Source organism: Tursiops truncatus, chromosome 9 (assembly GCF_011762595.2).
Source record: "Tursiops truncatus isolate mTurTru1 chromosome 9, mTurTru1.mat.Y, whole genome shotgun sequence".
NCBI lineage: Eukaryota > Metazoa > Chordata > Mammalia > Artiodactyla > Delphinidae > Tursiops > Tursiops truncatus.
The window spans coordinates 33,671,902-33,693,862 of record NC_047042.1 but is presented as its reverse complement, the minus strand read 5'-3'; the positions used below and the strand labels follow the sequence as shown (position 1 = coordinate 33,693,862).

The following is a 21,961-nucleotide window of genomic DNA, read 5'->3' as shown; positions in this document are numbered from 1 at the left end:
AAGTAAACCATATAAGTAAAATAATAAACTCATTAATAAGGGCTTTCAGATTAGCAAAGAAAACTGAATATGGTTAAGCTTGTTTTCATTTGATTTTTCTTTTAAACGTTGCTATCTCAAGTCAGAACTAATAATATAAGTGGTTTTAACTGAGTATTTTACACATGAATAGATTTTAAAATATACACATCAAAATACTCTAAGGATTATCTGAAATAAGTAATATGCTTGTGGGAAGCACCAACAAAATTTGATTAAAAATAATAGGTAAAAGACAAAAAATAAAAAAAAATAAAATGAAAAAAAAAATAAAAATAATAGGTAATAAAAATTTACCTTCACAGGGAACTTTCCATACAGGGGAACAAAATGATTATAAAGCAAGCAATGATGCAGCAAGACAGATAAGGGACCACAAAGATATATAAGAATTTGGTATATAATATAGATGACCTTTCAAATTTATGGGGAAAAGATCAGAACTATTTATTTAATAAACGTAATTGGGACAATTTGTTAATCTTCATCATCTAACATCATACACCAAATGCCTACAAAGCAGTTTGAACATTTAAATGTATAAAAAAAAATGTGGTAGGAGATGATAAAGTAAAAGATTTATATGATTTTAGAGAAGTGGGAAGGATTTTCTAAACATAGCAGCAAAGTCACAGACCAAAACGGAAAATACTTACAAATACTAACACATACAGTTATAATTTTGTTAGTAAAAAATACCATAACTCTCAAAGGCAAAAAATAAAATTGGGATTATATTCAGAAAGTATATAACAGACAAAGTGTTGACATACTATATAAATAGATCTAACAGAATAATTTTCATACCATAAAACCATGAGCAGATAGAAACTCAGAACTTTATAAAATGTAAATACATGCAGAATTTTCAGAAGCCTTAAAAAGCAACTTCTGAGTGACTACTTCTCACCCCTCTCTGTATTCTAAGTCTAGATGATCTTGTCCTCATATGGACTCTTTCTTACTGATCCCATCTCAGACCTTTCAAAGTTATGCTCAAGTCATTCCAGTTTGGACCAGTTCCGTGCCTCTCAGTGCTTCCAAGCTCCAAATCAAAGATTCAGCATGTCTTACTCCTGCTTCCCTGACTAACCCATTATTCACCCTGAAAGTCCATTCACCCAGAACTCATTCTTGAAATAATTTGAAAGCAGTGCAGTTTTGTGTTCCTTGGATCTTTTTGAAATCTATAAACATTGACATTATTTATTCACAACAAAGCCCAAGGGGACCTCAGGACCATAAGCAGAGCTCTCCAAGGTAACTGTCCATTCACTTGGTTGGAAAAACTAAGTGCAATAAAATTGCTTCTTCCTATTGTACCTCTAAGAAATTTGGGGAGGGGGAAGGTAGAGTAGGAAGGGAATCCAACAATGTTTTTCCACTCTCAAGCAGGCCTGCAGTGTAAATACTTCTGCTGGGTATCCAAAATCCACACTCCTTAGAGAAAACTAACATGAGAAAAAACAGACCCATGTAATGGGAAGTATACAAAATTATGCAATTCTGAGGAGGCTTTAAGGGATCCCGGCTTGAGTTTAGTCATCACAGTTTACAGAAAAGAGTAAAAGAAGCACAAAAAAGCAGTAAATAATCTCTTATTTTATTGGCTAACTTTACCCCAAGTCATAGCACCACAAAGGATCTTAAAAGATGGGAAACGAGCGGTCCAGACAGGTTTAGTGACTTACTCAAGGTCACACATCAAGGTCACAGATCATACATAAAATCTCAGGCTTAAGTGTCTAAGTTAATTTATTTCTAATAATGTAATGGGAATGCTTTTCAAAAGGATTTTTCAGTGTTAGTGCAGACTGCATTATGCTAGCAGATCCGGCCATAAGCATTCAATGACACTTCATCATCTACAATTGCACTCTTTACCCTTGCCATTTGTTAATTTTTGTTGTAATAAAAGTAATTATAAGATTAGTTGATTGCATCACAGTCTAAAATTAAGTGTACCTTACTATATAAGGAGTCTGTTATAGTATTTCAAGATACTATTTTTGTTCAACATAACTTTATCCAGGATGCAGAACGATGACCCACATTACAGAAATTATGAAACAAGTGAAAAACAAATTAGTTAAAAAAAAAAAAGTAAAACTGATAGCTGGATATCTATATCTCTGTCTCTATCCTGAATTAGGTATACAATTTTACATGAGAAAATATAATTTTATATTATACCTGAGAAGGTGGGGAGAATTATTTGCTTAATTTTAATTTTAATCCAGGGAGAATTATTTGCTTTGCTCTTACTAGGAAGTTATATAAATGAAGCAATCTAATGATAGGGCATCAAGGGCAACCATGCAATAAAACTAGTTAAGTCCTCCAAGTGGAATTTGTTTGATTTCAATTTAGATTAAATTCAATAGATAACTAAGGCTGTGCCTCATTGTAGAATGAAATGGAGCTGTTATGGACATAGCATTCTAGGCTGTGCCTCATTGTAGAATGAAATGGAGCTGTTATGGACATAGCATTCTAAATTTGGAGTGGATTTTCTTAATGAAAGGTCCATGGAGCCTTCTGCTGTTGCTTAGGACGTAGAAAGGCTAAAGCAATACCACCTTAACAGTAAGAAAAAGTGAATAAACTACAGACTGATAACTTTTCTAGAAGTGAGCAGGGACAACGGAAAGCTGAGGGTGAGGCACTGACACTGAAAAAGTTCAGGTAACCACAGCCCTCCATTAATGGAATTTGAAGACTTGATGCACCAAAGATAATCACTGTTAACAGTAAAATCAATTCCTCAACAGGATGACTCCACCTTTCACACTAACAGCCTAAAAGAAGATATTAAGATAAAATACAAGATTTTGAAAGAAAAACTTGAATTTGTGCTGTACATACAGCCAATCTCTCATTTACACAAGAAATTACAAAGAGATGTGCTCATTTGGGCAAAAGAACTCTGGTAGGCTGAATAATGGCTCCCAATATACACACATCCTAATCCCCAGAATCCATGAATGTTACCTTATATGGCAAAAAAGCCTTGGGCAGTTGTGATTAAATTAAGAAGCTCAAGATGAGGAGATCATTGTGCTAAATGTAGGATCAGGTAGGTGCTGAATGTAATCATAGGTCCCTTAAGAGGAACACAAGAAGGTCAAAAGAAAGTTATATGAAGACACAGAGACAAAGATATTTGAAGAGGCTACACTGCTGGCTTTGAAGATGGGGGGAGAGAGCCATGAGGCAAACGATGTAGGTGGCCTCTGTAAACTGGAAAGGTAAGGAAATGGGATTCTCCCCTGGAGCCTCCAGAAAGAATGCAGCCCTGCAGACCCATTTTAGACTTCTGCCTCCCAGCACTGTGACAGAATAAATTTCTGTTATTTTAAGCCACTAAGTTTATGGTAATTTGTTCTAGCAGCAATAGGAAGCTAATACAGGCTTCAAAACATTATTTCACATGACAGTGTCTAAAAGAATTAGAAGCTCTTAAAAGAACTAGAAGTTGTTCTTCAGGAAAACAAACAGGGGAAGACATGAGTTAAGAAAGAAATATAGTAAGTAGCAAGAGCACAAAATAAAGCAAAACAGGAAATATTTTAAATAGAAATGTATTGATTAGAAAAAATAATATCAGTTTAGAATGAATATCCCAGGTGATGTTGGCATGAGAGATGGTGGGTTAGAGTTAAAGAGCATGTAAGTAAAATGTTCTAAGATTCTTGTATCATTTGGCAGAGTACTGTAGGCACTAATGTGCCAGATATCGATAGAGAAGTAGAAGTTTGAATTTGTGCATTAAAATATCAAAGACCAGAAAAATAAAAGGAGAAAAAAATACAACAACGACAATAAAGATTGAACCAACAGATGTCAGGAAAGCTTGAAAAATGAATGGAAATAAAGTGAAACTATAAAATAAGTAGGTGTAAATAATTTCAGTAATGTAAAGCAATCAGAACATAGGTGAATGTATTCAATTTCTCTAATAATAGGGAGAATAGAGAGAGGGAGAGACACTCTGCTAGGTAAAGAGGAAAAGATTTGTTAAAACTTTCCTAAAATGAATGAAAACCTCTTTCCTTACTGGTTTTCCCTTTCTCTCAATGTCTCTCTCTCTCTCTCTCTTTCTCCTTCAGCCCTGACCTAGATGCTAGTTAATGACTTCCTTATTACTATTTCTTTCTGTCCAAGAAGCTTATTTTGCGAAAGGACTAAGAGAAAAAAGGCTATTGTAGAATTTCTATTTAAATTATGTAATGGAAAATTTGGGAATCATGGTTGTAATGGAAGCAGATAAAAGCAATGGTTCTATCAGCTGGCTAGGAGAACAAGAAAGTGCTGGGCAGATGGGATTATGAAAGACAGTGGGCCAATCTTATTTTGAGACAGCTTATTAAAATTTTTCTCACGTAACATTTAACCACCTCAGGGGAATTAATTTTCACTGAAATTCACTAGCCAATTACAGAAGATATACACATTTGAAAATAGAAATGGTACTTTTTTCCCCTTCAAGATAATGAGATGAACCACAAATTCAACTTAATGCTTTGGTAACATTTACTGATTTATACAGTTTCATCAAAATTAATCAGTTTCTTTAAAACATATAGAAAAACTATTAGGAAAACACACAAAAAATAATAAGTGTTGAGAAATTGATTCAAAAGAAATCTCTCTGATTAAAATGGTATATTTCTCCTTGTACCTGAATTAAAAGTTTGATGATTTGTTTTGTTACCACCAGTTCTTGAATATTTTTACTCTACTTCAATCACCTATTAAAGAATAATAACTGAAGTCTAACAGGATTATTTTGTAGTTTAGCTCACAAAATGCTAGTATGCCAAAGTAGTTCATAGTCTTCCTGATACTGTGCTGATATGATTTTGACTTTCTTACATGACACCTGGCTAGACTCCTAAGGATGTCCTCTCTGTCATGGGCTTCTTTTCTTTTGGGATCCCATTTCTCTAGTGACTCCAGTATCAGTATCAATTATATGTGTAAAATGAGGAAAGTTTATCAAGTTTATCAATTTTATATGTGTAAAATGAGGAAAGTTTATCAAGTTTATCAAGATGGACGAGGGCAGTGATTCCCAAACCTGGCTGCTTATTAGCTTTTAAAATTCCTGATTCCCTGGCCAATTAAGAATCAGGATCTCCAGGCTGGGACTCAGGCATCAATATTTTAATCTTCGCAGGTGACTCCAATGTGCTCTCATGGTCTGGAATTGCACTCAATATGTTCACCTGTGCTTTGCCAGCAGGCCTACTCATTTTAGAGCTCTTCATTGAAGCAGTGATATTCCCCTTAATTACTCTCAGTGAGATACCAACAAATATGAAGCCAAATAAAGTGCTCTTCAAGGGAGAAACACAAAGTCCTTGTTCGTAACATAAGTTCAAAGTGTCAGGGCTGTTTGGTCTCTAATCGTTCACAGAAACAGAGAGCACTCTTTCATAATTTTTAAGCTTATTCTACCCAGTGTCTTTCGTCATTGCTGATAGATTTTTCTCTTAATAGAAATCCTAATCTTCCCTAAATTTTCTGTGTTTTCTTTTAGTTAACTAGATCTAGAATTGAGCATGATACACTATTATCCGGAAGAATCTGACTAATTTTGTGTTGGGAATTAAGAAAATAGGCATAATAAAGAAACTGATGCAAATAATCATCATTGGAAAAATACTGCAAGGGAATAGGTTGAAATAAAAACATGATCAACAATAAAAACCAAAAAACTGAATTAACACTTGGGGAAAAGATCTTAACAGACATCTGTCCAAAGAAGATCTAAGGATGGTACATATGGAAAGATATTCGCCATCATTTATTGTTAAAAACTCATGAATTTAAACAACAATGAAATACCACTACACAGCTATTAGAATAACTAAAATTTAAAATAAACTGGAAATATCAGTTGCTGGTAGTGTGGAACAATGGAAATTTTCATTCATTCCTTATAGGAGTGGAAAATGGTACAGCTACTTTGGAAGACCGCATGGCAGTCCTTACAAAGCTAAACATAGTCTTTCCATATGATCTAACAATTGTGCCTTCAGGTATTTACCTATCTAATTTGCCACGTTATAGCAGTTTTGTTCATCACTGACAAAAACTGGAAGCAACCAAGGTGTCCTTCAATAGGTGAACGGATAAACCAGGTATATCCATACAATGAAATACTATTCAGTGATAAAAAATAAATGAGGTATCAAGATACTCAAAGACATGTATGAAATTTAAATGTATACTGCTAAATGAAAAAAGCCAGTCTAAAAAGTCTGCATACCATATGATTCCAATTATATGACATCCTGAAAAAAGTAAACAAAAGAGACAGTGAAAAGCTCAGTAGTTTCCAGCGTTTGAGGCAAGGTAGAGGAAATTGAATAGGTGACTAGGGGATATTTTTAAGGCAGTGAAACTCTTCTGTATTACATTGTAATTACGGTTACATGACACTACACATTTGTCAAAACTCACAGAACTTCACAGCACAAAGAATAAACCTTAATGCACGCAAATTTAAAAAATCATTTTGAGGGTCATGGAATCACAGGATGGAATGCAGAATGTGACAAAGCAATCTATGGTATAACAATGAATGTATGAAATGGTTTCCCTGAAGGAGGTGAGGGAAAAGATACTGACCTGAGTAAGTAAAGGCAAAAGAAACTGTACATAAGCACCATACTCTGTCGGACAAAGTTGTTTCCTACAGGGTTACTGATTAACAATTCTGATCCTACTATATATGTATACGAAAATTGAACAATTATATTAAATGGATGATGGACGGTGGGAGACAGGTTTCTTAGTATTGGAGCGTGAGTTTATAGATAAGCATGGGGAACAGCCTAGAATGATCTATATGGTAACAGATTAGCATTGTAGATAGCAGTGTGAAGTAATTTTTAACTTAATATTTATAAATATAGCTACATGTAGAACTATTTATAGGTCTGTGAATATACACATTAGTATACACACATTTTCTTGCTGTCAGCTGAGAGGGCCTAGATGTAATGATACTAGTAGCAAAGAACACACCTATCACTCGGCTCTTGGTTTCTAAAACTGTCCTCCAGTAAAAGGAATCACAAATCCTTAAAGAAATGTGTGTTCCTTGGAATGCAGCAGAAAATATATGATGTGGGCTAGGAGCATACTATAGTGTCAGAAAGTATGGAGATGCTCAAAAAACAAACAAAAAACCCACACTGATTGAGGTTTGTCAGAGGGATACAGAGGCCAATTGAAAGAGCTCCCAATGATTAAAGCTGGAACAATTTGAGCAACAAAATAAATAAAATAGTATTAGATTGTGACCAATGAGTACAATAAATATTCATGGGGCCATACTGATATAAATAAATGATTGGATAAATAAATACATAAATAACTATGGAGAAGAGACAAATCTATGCAGAAAAATTCCAAATATTTTATGTAGATACCTCACTCTCAGAGAGGTGTGGTCCACTCCCTAAGTGTGCTCCACACATAAAGACTTCCTTCCAAAGAGTATCATATGAAAAGGGGGGAAAAAAGAGTAACTCAGAGGAGAGATCTAACAAACACTACCTCAGCCAGGTGACCATGGTCAACACCAGCAGCAATAAGTCATGTACATAATCAGTATGACCAGTATCACTACTTTTGTTGAATACTGGAATGGAGCTACTACATAACTAGACAATGCAATTGGATAGTAGAACGAAATTAAAGGTATTAAAATTGGAAAAGAGGAGTTAAAACTATCATTGTTTGCAGACAGTATGATTAACTCATGAAATTTCCAAGAGAATCAACTCTAACATTCACTACAAAAAATAAGATGATTTAGTAAGGTAGCAAGGCACAAATTAATATATGGAAACTAATAAATTAAGGTAGACAAACAACATCCTACTGGAGGCTGTAAGGGAAGAAATCCCATTTTCAATAAGAAATAATAAAATTCTTAAAAATACATTTATAATACAAGTTTTAATGAATAAAATAAACCCTAAAAACACTAATAAATAAGGTAATAGAATATTTTTACAAATGGAAAAATACATGATCTTGGATAAAAAGCTTTAACATAAAAAATATGCTAGTACTTTCTAATCTAATTTGTTAATTTAACATAATTCAATAAAAACAACAAAAGGATCAATTTTTTAACTGGAAACATGATCCAAAAGTTAATATAAAAGAATACCTAAACTTTGTCAGTAAAACTCTGGAAAAGATGAGCAATGAGGGTGAATGTTAGCATCAGATATCAAAACATATTACAAACTCTCAATAATTAAAACAGAATGACATTGACACATGAACAGAAAAACTGAACAGAAGAATTATAAAACCTAGAAATAGAATGTATATGAAATTTAGTATATAATAAAATGTCATCTCTAAACATTTATGAAAAAACAGACTATTTTGTTAGTGGTGTTTGGACATCTGTGTATCCATCTGGAAAAAGAAGTGAAACTAGATATATACACTTTATACTATATGACAGGGTAATAGCCTAATGTACTAATGATTTAAATTTAAAACTAAATCATAAAAATACTAGAAGAGGAATTATTTTATTACTTTGAAGTTACAAAGTCCATGAAATAAAAGACTGATTTGTTCAAAAATTAAAACAAGAAAATAAGCAAAAAATTGCTACATGGCAGAAAATTATGAACAAGTTTAAAGTGACAAACTGGGAAAAATAACCAGATTGTCATACATTGCTTGTGGAAAGACAGATTGAAACAGACTCTACTGAGAAGAACTTGTCAACAATTATCAAAATTTTATATATATATGCATATATATTATACACACACATATACAAGCATATCTGTATATCTCATTTGCCTCAGTAATCCTGCATTTGAGAATTTATCAGATATAGCTGCAAGTGTGCAAAACAATCTAAGTGTCAAATTATTTATTTTAGCATTGTTAGCAACAATACAAGAGGAGCAATCTCAATGGTCAGTCAGTAGAGAGTTGACTAAATTCAATGGACTTCTCTGCATCTATTAAAAACGTGAGAATGTTCTCTATACACTGATATGGAAAGTTCTCTACCATATATAGTTAAATGAAAAAAGCAAGATGCAATATGGTGTATGTAATAAACTTTTTGTATAAAAAGACAAGAAATATTAATAATCTATGTACATATTTGCCCTTACGCACATAAGGTAATTCTGGAAAAACATGTAAGAAACATAGAGTAGCTGTGATTATGTGGGCTGGAGAACTGATGCCAGCTGGATAAAGGAGACTAGACTTTTCGTTGAATACTTTTGGTTATTTATTTTTAAGCCATGTACAGGTGTTACCTATTCAAAAAGTTAAATGAGTAGCCCCCTCTTTGCTCAAGGCCAAATTATTAGTGAGGTATTAGGAAAGAATAGCCCATGAAGATTCATCCTTACTAGAGAATGACTTCCGTCTTGTGACTAAGCAGCCAAGATAAACAGATATATAGATTGGTGAATGACTCAAAGTTCCATGCCTCTTGTGAGCATTAAAAAAAAAAAAAAAACTAGCAAAAACTCCCCAATCTATATGTTTTCAGAATGCATATTTGGAAATGAGGATGGCAGCCCATATTCTGGAGCCAAGGAGCTGTGCTAGTCTCTCTTCAATCACAGCACTAAGGCCATCATTTGCTTGCTTTTACGCAAGGCTGGTTTTGCCTGGTGAACTGAGTTTGGAACCTGCTACGGTCAGAGCTTTCAGGCACAAATCCAAAAGTGCCACAGAATAATTTACAAGAATTGGGTTCAGTCCTTTAGAAATTAATGGAGCCAATCATGGATAATTGTGATTGAAGGCTGAATGTGGTTTTATTCTCAGTTAAGTATAACGAATCATAAACCACTACATATTAAAGTAGATGCAGCTTCACCTTCAACGACCATCATATTTCATCTTTATTTAGAAAAGGTTTTGCAGTTCTACACATTCATAATAGTAGCGGAAATAAACCTTTTATTTTGCAAAGCATTTTGATATTCTCTCAACCCTCCAGAAGAAAAATGGATTGAAAAAAGGTAATTTTGGGCTTCCGTGGTGGCGCAGTGGTTGAGAATTCGCCTGCCGATGCAGGGGACGCGGGTTCGTGCCCCGGTCCGGGAAGATCCCACATGCCGCGGAGCGGCTGGGCCTGTGAGCCATGGCCACTGAGCCTGCGCGTTTGGAGCCTGTGCTCTGCAACGGGAGAGGTCACAACAGGGAGAGGCCCGCGTACCGCAAAAAAAAAAAAAAAATACAAAAGGGAATTTTGCTCCATGTTGGACAAGTAAATGAAGAAAAGAGATAATGGAGCAAAAGAACAGTTTTGAACCTCATATTACTACAAAAATGGAATTGAATGTGTTATTTCATTTGCCATTACTGGTACTCTTAGGGTGAGAGATCATCTATTTTTATATCCAACTTTGCCATATCTCCTCAGACAAAGCTGTGCTGTTGAAATAAAGTTTCTAGATGACATAATGGAATTTCGAACTGAATGAATGAATTAGTAGATGGATGCATTAATGTATTTACAGTATGCATGGGGAAGGGCAGAAATTAATGAAATTTAGCCAATTCCAAGACATAACTGGGTGCAATTGGATAAAATCGAATTAATTTTTGTTTTTATGAAACACTCATGATTGATCAGATTAGGTTAATTCTCTTATCAATGGTAGCATTTGAAAATAATTTGGATGTGTTCACCTTTTAAGTGTCACAACTGTAGCTTTGTGGGTTTCAAAAATTTCCTTCTCAAACCTCAGATGCTCTTGAGATGTCAGCATAAGTAGACATTTCAACAACAAAACAAAACAAACAAACAAAAACACTGAAAAAGATAGTACCTTGGCACTGAGTGATAACTGCCAGAAGTTTCTTTTTAAAGATGAGAAGTAAAAAAAAAAAAAAAAAGAAAGAAAGATGAGAAGTAGCTTCCCAAACTAGAAAACGTTGTGTTCTTTTTTAAAAAAATGTTTAACTTTTTTTACTGTTGTATAATTGACATATAACATTACATGAGTTTGTGTTCTTAGTTCTGTGAGAGAGAAAATGATCTGGGAAAGTAACCAATGAGTATATACCGCAGGTGTTGATTCATTTTCTCTCAGAACCCCAAGCTTGGCTTCAGAATAGACCCAGAATAGTTTTTTCCCCTTTGGAGAAATTAGAAGTTGGGCAGTGTCTTAGTACTCTCATCTGAATGCTATTACCTACTATCCGCTGGTCTGATCTATAGTAAACTGTTCTGAGTGATAATAATGTAATTTCCCCTTTAATCACCCTTCAACCTTGATGCACACTATTCCAATCCCATTCAGAAATTTGCTCCTGGAAGAAATCCAGACGCTTTTCATTCAGTCAAGATCAAATAATGTAAACACAATCAAAGGACATCACAAAAAGCTTCAGGACATCAAATTATGAGAATACAATTTTTTTTAAAAAACAGAGGTCAATTGTTTTGTTAACTCTGTGGTTCTTTTAAGTCTTCTTGTACTACACCTGGCAAGCCGAGCACGTCTGAAAGCAGACATTCTAAAGCAAGGAGAGTACCTCATTTTTTGATTATAAGCAGTGAGATGTGCTGAAATGGCTATGACTAAATGGAGGTAATTACTATCTTCATGTGTTCCTTCTGGGGAAAAAGAGAATACTATGGCAGGCAGAGTAGCATCCATAAAAACAGCTCCATCAAACCTTAGGGCTTATGCCACAATTAAAATAATCCTGACTTTATGTCCTCTACTTAAAATTCTTTGTTAAGATCTCTCTCAAAATAAAGGGAGTTCTCCCCATCTGAGGACATATGTTTCACATAATAGTCCCGTCTGAATATGTATCCAGCCAGTTTCAAGTAACAAGATTTCCCCCAACACTCTTCCGATTTAGGCAGTGTGTAAAAGCTGCTCACGCTACCTCCCTTTTTCTTCTCCAAGAACAGTCTCTGAGAATACGCTTTTGGTGGTCTTAACAACTGGACCCCCTTTAGCCGAAATGACTGAGTTACAAAGCACTGACTAGAATTTTTCCAAGAATAACAACCACAAGCCGTTTTTATCATAATGACATGGAGATAATTGTTATAAGTGCAGTCATGAGCCCCTCTTGAATCAAATGTTGGTGGTGCAGGGTTCAAGAATCTGCATCTTGGATAAATTCCAAGGTAACTGTTAATGCTTCCTATAATTTGAGAACCTTAGCTGTAGAATCAAAGGAATGATTTAACTCTCTAGTTTGGCTTAAATGAGTTGGCCCTACCAGGAACTGGCCACCTATGGAGCCTAGCATAGGAGTAGTAGTCCCGAAGGGAGCAGGAATGGATGTCTAATATAAGACTCTGAAGACTCCCTAGGCTTATATGGTCAACCAATCTTCTCTTTCCTGAAGGGTTTAAACTCTCATAGAAAACATGTCTGTTTCCATTCCCAGGTGTTAAGTCAGCTGTCAGAAGAACTCTAGCAGAAGTAAGAGTGTTTTATTCATACGTATCAGCAGCCACAGAGGAAAAGAAGCTGATGTTCCTTTCTCTGGATCCTATTGGAGATACTTTATGCCTTTGCTTATCTTTGGCAGACTCACTTCTCGCATCAAGAAATGGTGGTGGGCTTCCCTGGTGGCGCAGTGGTAGAGAGTCCGCCTGCCGATGCAGGGGACGTGGGTTCGTGCCCCTGTCCGGGAAGATCCCACATGCCGCGGAGCAGCTGGGCCTGTGAGCCATGGCCGCTAGGCCTGTGCTCCGCAACAGGAGAGGCCACAGCAGTGAGAAGCCCGCATACCACAAAAAAAAAAAAAAAGAAAGAAAGAAATAGTGGTATATTGGGGCTTTTAAGGCCTTTTAAGCTTTTTTTTTTTTTCTCTGTTTCCCATGATGATTCATTTCTGGTGATAAGAACACCTAGACTGAAGCAAAGGTGGGGCTATCAGTATTCCACATAGAGCCGCGAGAACTGCTTTTTTACAGGGCATTAACAAAAGGGAAGTTTTCTTGCCCAACTTTCTCTGTCTCCCTGTCTCTTTTAATAGAGTCTGGAGCAGTTGATTAGTCTTGTGAAATAAACACAGAAAATTTTATTTTCACTCTGTGGTTCAGTATTATAATTTATATTACTTAGCCAGGCTTTCTCTGTTTGCTCCAGTTCTTATAATGAATATTTTGGATCAGGAAGGAAATTACAGTTTTCTTCCTGAATATATTTATGCCAGAGCTTGTCAGTATACATAATAGGACTGTGAAAATCAAAAGATTGGAAAGGGTGAACTAGAATAAGGTGTTTCTATAAACCATGGGTAACCAATGAGTTGCAGAGCACTATTTATAACTCGCCTGACATTTATAAGGGTGAAGTGTCCCTTCTCTCCACATACCTATGTAATTAACTTTAAACTCGTTTTTAAATGCCGGCAACCATCTTTCCTGTACCTGGTTCAATCTGATTCGCAGAGAGCCCTAAAACGTTGACAAGGTAAATAGGGAGATTTGTACATCAATTCTCAAAAGAGGTCATTAGAAAACATAAAATTGAAAATCAATTATAAATTTCTCATTGCTTAAAAAATCTTAAGTACGATCTTACAAGAACATGAATCAGGCTATTAAAACTAGTAGATTCTAGGAAATGAATCTGGAGAGTGAGGTTTTTGAAGACCAAATTTTGGAAGGAATCATTGTAATTGAAGTGCAATAGTGGTGAAGAAGATTTATAAACTTAAGCTAATAAAAAGCCCAGGGAAGATGCTGCATTTCTGAATTGTTTCAGAAGAGCTCTGAATGATGGTTTCTGAGCTTCATTGATTTATGCTATAAATGGGATGGCTTTCGGCTTTCTCTGGATAAGGAAGACCATCATAAAATAATTTTGAACCCTTATTCCAGCCTTCCATTGATTCATTTCTTTATTACTCAGAAACTTTATTATGCCAGTAGTGGCACAGACACTTACACGTCTTTGTAGTATTATAAGATGATACGACTGTGAATAAAAAATAACTTAAACTCTCAACACAGCCAGACAATAAGTGTTGGCTCTTAAAGAAGCAGAAAAATTAAGCCTGACAGATTTTCTATTTCCTGGAGTTAAGGTGTGCTTTTACTGAAAACCCCACAAAGATTACAGGAAGAAATAATAATGTGGCAAAAAGAAATAATTGTGGAACATAAAAAAAAAAACACTTGGGTTATAGGCTTTGGAGAAAATATTAAATGCTGCACTCTCCATCAATATTCTTCAGCTCAAAGACTATTTGCCTTACTGGAAGGAAGTTTATAAGATGTCTTAGCAGATGAACCTTTATCCTCATCATCCAGTCTCTTTATTTTGATTCCTGTTAAAGAACCCCGAATGGAAACAGTTTCTCAAGTATTCTGTTGGTATAAATTCTCAAATTTCCATAGTTTACTTTTTCAGAAGTTCGCAACACTTACTATTTGGGCTCTCTCTCCCAGTATTTCTGGGAAGGCTGAAAAAACTCCTTAATATTTCCATTTTGTGGATGGAGGAATTAAGATGTCAAAAAAAAATCACATAGCAAGTCAGTGGCAGAAGCTCAATGAAAACTGAAAACTGGGGTTCCCATATCATTGGTTTTTGTGCACTCCACCCTACTTCATATTAGCTCTAAGTATATTAGAAGCACCTTGTCAAAAAGATTCTAATAGACAAGGCATAAAATGTCCCCAGTGGAAAGCTTTTTTAGGAAAATCTCCCTGGTAGGAAGGACAACTATATAAGTATGACTATCACCCTAGCTTTAACCTTCCCCTGGAAGTTTTTTATCTTTTTCCTCAATGCCACTATCATACTTAGCTTGAGGTTCCCAGCTACATCTGCAGCTCAGTTGTAAATAAAACCTAGCATAAAATAAATTCCTTTCTATTATCCCCTAAACACAACTAAAATAAGCTGATGTTTTCAAAAGAACTTGATAAAAAAACAAGGGATACAAAAGCAAAATTAACAAAGCAATGTAAGATGCATGGAAATGGTCCCCTTCCTGGTGCATTAGTCATTTAATATGCAGGCTGTGTTCCATCCCACATCCTGTTTGAAGGACCCCATACTGATGATTCCAAAAGGATATCAAGTCTTAGGAGACAAGGGGCCAGAGGTCACTTCTGTGGTCATCTGCTCCCAATTGAAATCATTCTTTGGAGAATTATGTGAATTGATTTAATAAAAATGGTGACTCTTTTGCATTTCATTCCGATTTCTATTCAGATTTTTAAAAATCAAATAACTCAGAGGATCTTTATTTTTATTTCTTTTAAAGTGCTGAGACCACTAAAATATCTGTCCATGACATTGCATGATTGCTGAAAAATAAACTATTTTTTTTAGCTTATTTGAACTTAAATGAACAGGTACATTTTGTGCTGCAGTATACACATATTCATAGGGTGAAGCTAGTATTGTCCAAAATTCTGGTCTTTAGCCTATCTGGGAAATGGGCATAGCATAAAATGTTGCCTATTATTTTTAGATTTAAATTCTAGAACCAAGAATAATGGATAGGAGTTACATGAATGAAGATTTCCACTCATTACCAGAGAAATTTTTCCAATGAACAGACCTGTCCACAAAGTAGCTTAGGCTTCCTCATAAAATTAATGAGGTCCCTTTGGAAATGTTTGGGAGTGACTGAATGACCACCTCTTGGGATGCAGAGGACCGGTTGGCACAGTTTTGACAAGGGGTTGAAGTAGGATCCTATGAAATATACTGACATTTTAGTTGAGAGTAATATACCACATGGCTAGATGATCAATTTTCAAAGAATTGGAGTTCAGTGACAAACATGTGGCACCATGCTATCTCTCTCTGATGAAAGAGAAGACATTTTAGGGTCCTCAGGGTCCTGAGCTATTTATTGTCATGACCATTGATGACCTCAGCAGGAAAGAAGGACTGCCAGATCTAGATTTAGAACTTAGAGGGTTTCTTCATTCCTGTGTTCCCAGCCTAGTTCTCTTTGGAGCTAGACAAATCATAGAACGGCCCTATCATGCATGGTTGGCAAAGTTTGTTGTTGTAGGGATTTTACCTTCTTAGCTTGAACCTCTTTAGGGTTGGGTTGAATGATATTAGTACTAATTGCAAGGACAATAAATATTTATTTAGGATTAGGGAAGGGAAATGTAGTATAATAGTCATAGTAATAAAAGAACATGCTAACATTTATGGAGCACTTGCTGGATACCAGCCTCTGGGCTAAACGTTTTACATATATCATCTAATTGAGTCTTCAAGGTCAGAAAACTGATCCTATGACCAACATTTCTTCTCCCACATCACACAGCTGGTATGTGGCAGAACTCAAACACCTATCTTTCTGACTCTAGAGACTGAACTACATTAGGATTTTCCAATCATGATTTTACCCCAACGCTGTCAGCATTCATTGCAGTTATATTTCTTTTTTCTTTCTGTATTGGACAAAGCCCTTGGGACAGCCATCAAAATAAGCCTTAAATTTTCTCTTTGGACAGGAAGATATTTTGGAAGTGTGGTAATAGAAATCAAAGACAGCTGGGCATTTAATGAAGATCAGATTTTGGGTGGTTATGATGCAATAGGAAGGGATGAAATAAATTCAGGTCCACGGGGAATTACTAAATTGTGATAACAGAGCTTTCCCCCCTAAAGGCTATTGGATTCTTGTCTCTGAAGAAATATTTTTCTACCACTTGATGGCAGTAGCTACCAATCAATTTACAGGGTTGTTTTTCAATTTACAACAGAAATACTAGTCTTTAGCTGGGAGTGATTTCTTAAAATTTTTTCCCTTCAAGTAATTAACCTTTTCATGTAATGCATTTACTTCTACCAGTTCTTCTCCCATGTAGCTTTATGATAGTGATGATGATGTCTTGGATGTTATTTGGATGCCATCCTGCCTCTCCTAAGTTAAAGTCCTTTGATTCCCTTTAGAATAAAGACCATACGTAATTACTATAGAGAAGTTTCGTCCATTCAGCCTTATGGTTTTCAAGGTATTTATCGTGTAGCTGGCCAAAACAGGGTGATGACAGAGCTGGGTAAGAATGCATAGGAGGGCTTATCAAAACATAAGTGGAGGGAGACTTATAATCATTGACTTATTGAGTATTAACTTATCCACATTTAAAATAATCAAGAAACTTCAAGCATGTTGTTTTGATCCACCAAACCAGTCCATTTTACAGAAGAAGAAACTGAGGTTGAGAAAAATATAAGTGATCTTGTCCAAGATATGCTTGGATGGTATATAAAGTTAATGAATGGCAGCATCAGGATTCAGATTCAGAACTGGCTGCCTCTGCAGCATGCATACTCTCCACTGTCTCATGCTGACTCTGATAATGGTATTATCATGTCTAAGGAAAGAAGCAGTTATGAAAGACTTCTAATTTTCAAGCTCAAAAGGGAATATCAAAATTCTAAGGACGCTCAACTCTCTGATGTAGAGATAAGAAGAAATCAGTTTATAGGATAAAGAAGACAATTTGAAGTCAGGTAGAAAGTTGGAGCGGTCTACTAAAGGCAAATCTATTTTATGAGGTGTAGATAATATTAATCTTTAGTAACTGTATGGAACTATCTAAAAGCAGAGGACTGGACCAAAGAGCTAAAATTTAGTCTTTAAAATTGTGTTTACTTTGAATATGTTAGGTCATGATGAAATGCTTATAACACTGTTTTAACAAAACAGTGGAATGCAAAACTTTATGCACACTGTTTATATTGCAAAAATTATTATTTTCATGCAAAGTTAAGGCAATATACCACAATATAGACACTATCTCTGAGTGGTGGAATCATTGGTGATTTCAATGGCATTTTTGTTCTTTTGTATTTTCCCAATTCTCTACAGTAAACTTATGCAAAATGATAGGATATTTCACTTAGTATTTCCAGAACTTTGTTCTGATCACACCACATAAGGCTTAGCCTATGGTTTAGCATTTAGAGGAGTTAATGAATATGAAAAAGATGGAAAGTAAGACAGCAGAGGCAACCCTTCTTTAAAACAGAGAAGGATCTACTTATAAAGTACAATATGGAAAGAGCTAATCAAAATACTTCCCTCCTTGGCTTTAAGTTCCCACCATGTGAATGACATATTTGAATTGTTACAAAATCCCAAAGGGCATCCATTTAAATTCTAACTTACAACTTGGGTGGGTTTTACATGCAAAATTTAGTATCCATATGGGGAAAACACCATTTTCGTGTTTTATGTATATGTCAGAACCCTTGATAATAATCCAGAGCAGTGTCATTCACATGGTGGGAACTTGAAGCCAAGGAGAGAAATATTTTGATTAGCTCTTTCCATATTATACTTTATAAGTAGAAACTTCTCTGTTTTTAAGAGAAGGACTTAACACCATTTTCTTGTTTTATGTGTATGTCAGACCCTTGGTAATAAAACAGAGAGTTCTGTTTTTGGTGAAAGGGAAGGTCATGGCTTTTTGTGAGTTAGCCTTGTGTTCCTTAACAACTCCTCCAAATTCTTCTCTCATTTATCCTCCTGCTTCCAAGTAAACAACACTTACAAACAATTCCTCCAACTTACTGGGGCTAAGCTCAGTTTGTTGCACTGAAAATTAGGATGTTAGTGAATCATATAGTCATAATGTGCCCAACCAATATCACTCTATTACTTGCTTTCCTTGCTTGACAAGAGTGTTTACAGTTTTGGATCAATCTGCTCCATCAAAAGAGTCAGCCTTCTTCATCTTTAAGTAACTCTGACTGTCGGAGAGTTCTTTCTTTCATTAAGCCTGAAGCCTTAATCCTGTGGTATGTGCCCATCATCCACAATTTAGGACAAGGACCTGTTAACCCTGTGTTTTCCCTAGGGCAAACATGCCCTGGTTTCTCAGCCATCTTCATGATCACTCTCTCCTGAATGCTGTGGTGTCCTCTGTCAGCAATGGAACTGCCTGAAAAGCAAATCAATAAATTGGCAGACCTTCTTTTATCCAGGAGAAGATTTCTTTCTAGCAGATTTCCAGATCGTTGATGTCTCTAATCATCATTATGTCTGGTCCACCCTCCCTACAGATATTTCTGTCTCAGAAGAATGAACACATATCAGTCTTAAACTGGTGGAAATTTGCTGTTGGGTGATAGATACTTTCAAACAGTGCCCCTCTGGTGTTCTTTGTCTATTCCAGGCCATTCTCTACTTTCAAACAGGACAAGAGAGATTAAAATATATGGGGTCTACAATGTTTAGAAGTCTATAAACAAACACGATCCATTATCCAGTTCTTTTCCTTTACGGATAGTTCTATACTTTACAGAACTCAATACAAGTAACATCATTCCCTCAGACATAAAGTGAGGCCTGCACAATTTATAACCAAAATACAGTTTCAGAATCTCTGAAGGAGAAGAAATTGTGCATTATGCTCTTTTTAAATATTTGTTATAGAGGTTATAATTTCCCAATGCTCATTTCCTTGAACAGTGTTTTGTTTCCAAAGGTGTCTGTGAGAAGTAACTGTAATACTTGGGACAAATTGAGGAGGATGGTGAAAAATGGAATGCAATTTTAAGTCTGACCCTGATTTCTGGAGGAAAAAATAACAAGAGCATCTAATTACAGGAAAAGGATATCGTGGTTATTTTGTTTAAGTACAGAACTAGGAAGAAGCAGGTTGGCGTCGTTTTTCTGTTAATCGACATGAAGAAGAAACACAAATATTGGAAGAGAAAATAACCTCTTTCCCCTGACAAGAGAGACTGTGTGATGGCTGTGCATCAGCTAGAAGAATGGAATTACAAGTGGGAGAAAGGTATCTGCAATTTCTTGTCACACTGGGCTGCTGGGTACTCTGAAGAATCAGAGAAGCCGTATTTATACTCTAGGACATTTCTCACTCTGGGAAAAGATGAATCAATGGGCACTGTTGACTAAGGTCTCGGTTATAGACCCAGTGCTACTCTTTACAGCCAGGGCTTGAAAAAATGGATGGAGTACAGCGTAATGGTTAAGAGTACAGACTTTGGAGTCAGGAAAACCTGGGCTTTAAATGTGGCTATGCCACATAGTAGCAGGACTTACAGCAGCTGCTTAAACTCTCTGAATCTCAATTTCCTCATCTGTGAAATGGATACACTCCTACAGGTATCCTAACACTTATCTTACAGTGCTATTAAAATGATTAATGAGATAATGCTTATGACGTGCTCGGTATAATTTCTAATACCCAATGAACCATAAGCAAATGGAGCTGTTCATAATAATTTTTAAAACTATATAATATTTTTGAGTATCTGATGAGTATAGACCAGTGTCTGAATTCATGACAGGAATTATAAAAATATTTTGTGCATGCATTCTTTGTTGTTTTGCTCTCATTCACAAAATCTTGTCTTATACCAAAACTGTATACATATTTGCTCCTTCATGGATGTGGGTTGTCCCACATCAAAACAATATGTACTCAGGGATTTGGGCACTATTATTCTCTCAAACTTCTAGCCCTGATATGCTGAGCTGCAATGAACAACACTTCAAGGTTTATAAGTGGACTACCTTCTAGAAAGTAATTATCAAATGTATTAATTTCTATTTGATGCAAGGGAAGTCTTCTAAATGTTGCCAATAATATTTGCTTCTGAACGTGATGCTTCGAAGCAAAATGTTATGTCTAAAGTGGGCCCGTGTTCCAAGGGACCAGAGAATAACAAAGGATGTTGGTCATCACGAAAGCTTCATCTATTTTTAACTGAGCCTACAATCATTCTGCAATTCAGTGTGCTCACAGCCAGATGCATGGAAGTCAAAGAAAGAGGCCCACTAGGGACACTCACAAAATGAGTCTCGGATCTACTTTCACTCATAACCTTACTATTTCTATCACTTTTTACTACTGTTCTTTCAAAACTCAGAGGCAGTTTAGATTTTTCCCCCTTTCCATATCATTTTCATCAAATCAATGACTACGTGCTATTAATTCTACATCCACAGTGAACCTCTTATTTCGTTCAGGCTCTCACCAGTCCTCCCCTGGATTATCTAAGAGCTTTCTAGAGCATCTCTCTGCCCTCCGTTTCTCCAGTGTCATCCTAAGTTCTTTCTAAGCATGATTTTTAGGGCCTCATACAATTTTTTTCCCAATGGCTCAGCAAACTTCTGGGCTTGTCATCAGCGCCCAGATGGGTAGTTCCAACCTAATTTGTGAACTGGTCTCTTGCTAATTTCCTACAGCCAAAGTGGACTTAATAATCCCTGTACACACTCAGTTTATCATCTTTGCCTATATTCACTTCTCTGCTTACAAAATGTTATTCTTTTTCTTACCTATTCTCCAGGCTCCATCTCAAATCACACCAGGTGTGATCCCATCTTTTTTTCTGAATTCTCATAGTATCTTAGGTGCCTGTTTTTATGGCCCTTATTATATTTCCCTTGTATTACAGTTATTCATGTGTTTATTATCTATATCATTAGACAGTAAGCTCTTTAGAAAGAGACGCTTTTTTACTCTAGTTTTTATCCCCACCCAGAAAACTTAGCACGATGCCTGGTTTATACGGCACACTTACTAAATTTTTGGAATGGAAGAGTAAGGTTCTTGGTCACAGGACTTCACAGTCAGTAAGTTCTCAGTCATTATTTGTTGAGTAAATACAGTGATACATACAGTTTTTACTCCCACACTTCGCTAAAATTGCCCGTTCAAAGATTATCAGTGACACTGTATTGGCCATTCCTTTATTTCTGAAATAGTCTCCTCACTGGATTCCATGGCACTGAACTCCCCCAGCTGCCCTCCTACTTTTCTGCCCAGGCCTCCTCGGTCTCCGTTGCTGGATTCTTTTTCCGTCGTATGCTATAGTTTCAGTTCTCCTCTCACTCTGTGTTCTTGGTAGAAAAACTATTATTCTCTGCCAACAGCTTCTCACATCTTGTACAGCAAGTACTG

General features: G+C 35.8%; 1 protein-coding gene across 2 annotated transcripts in view; it reads right to left on the bottom strand.

Moving 5' to 3' along the window:
* TMEM196 (transmembrane protein 196) overlaps positions 1 to 21,961 on the bottom strand; it is a 289,255-nt gene that overhangs the window by 15,018 nt on the left and 252,276 nt on the right. The gene's annotated exons all lie outside the window — the stretch shown is intronic.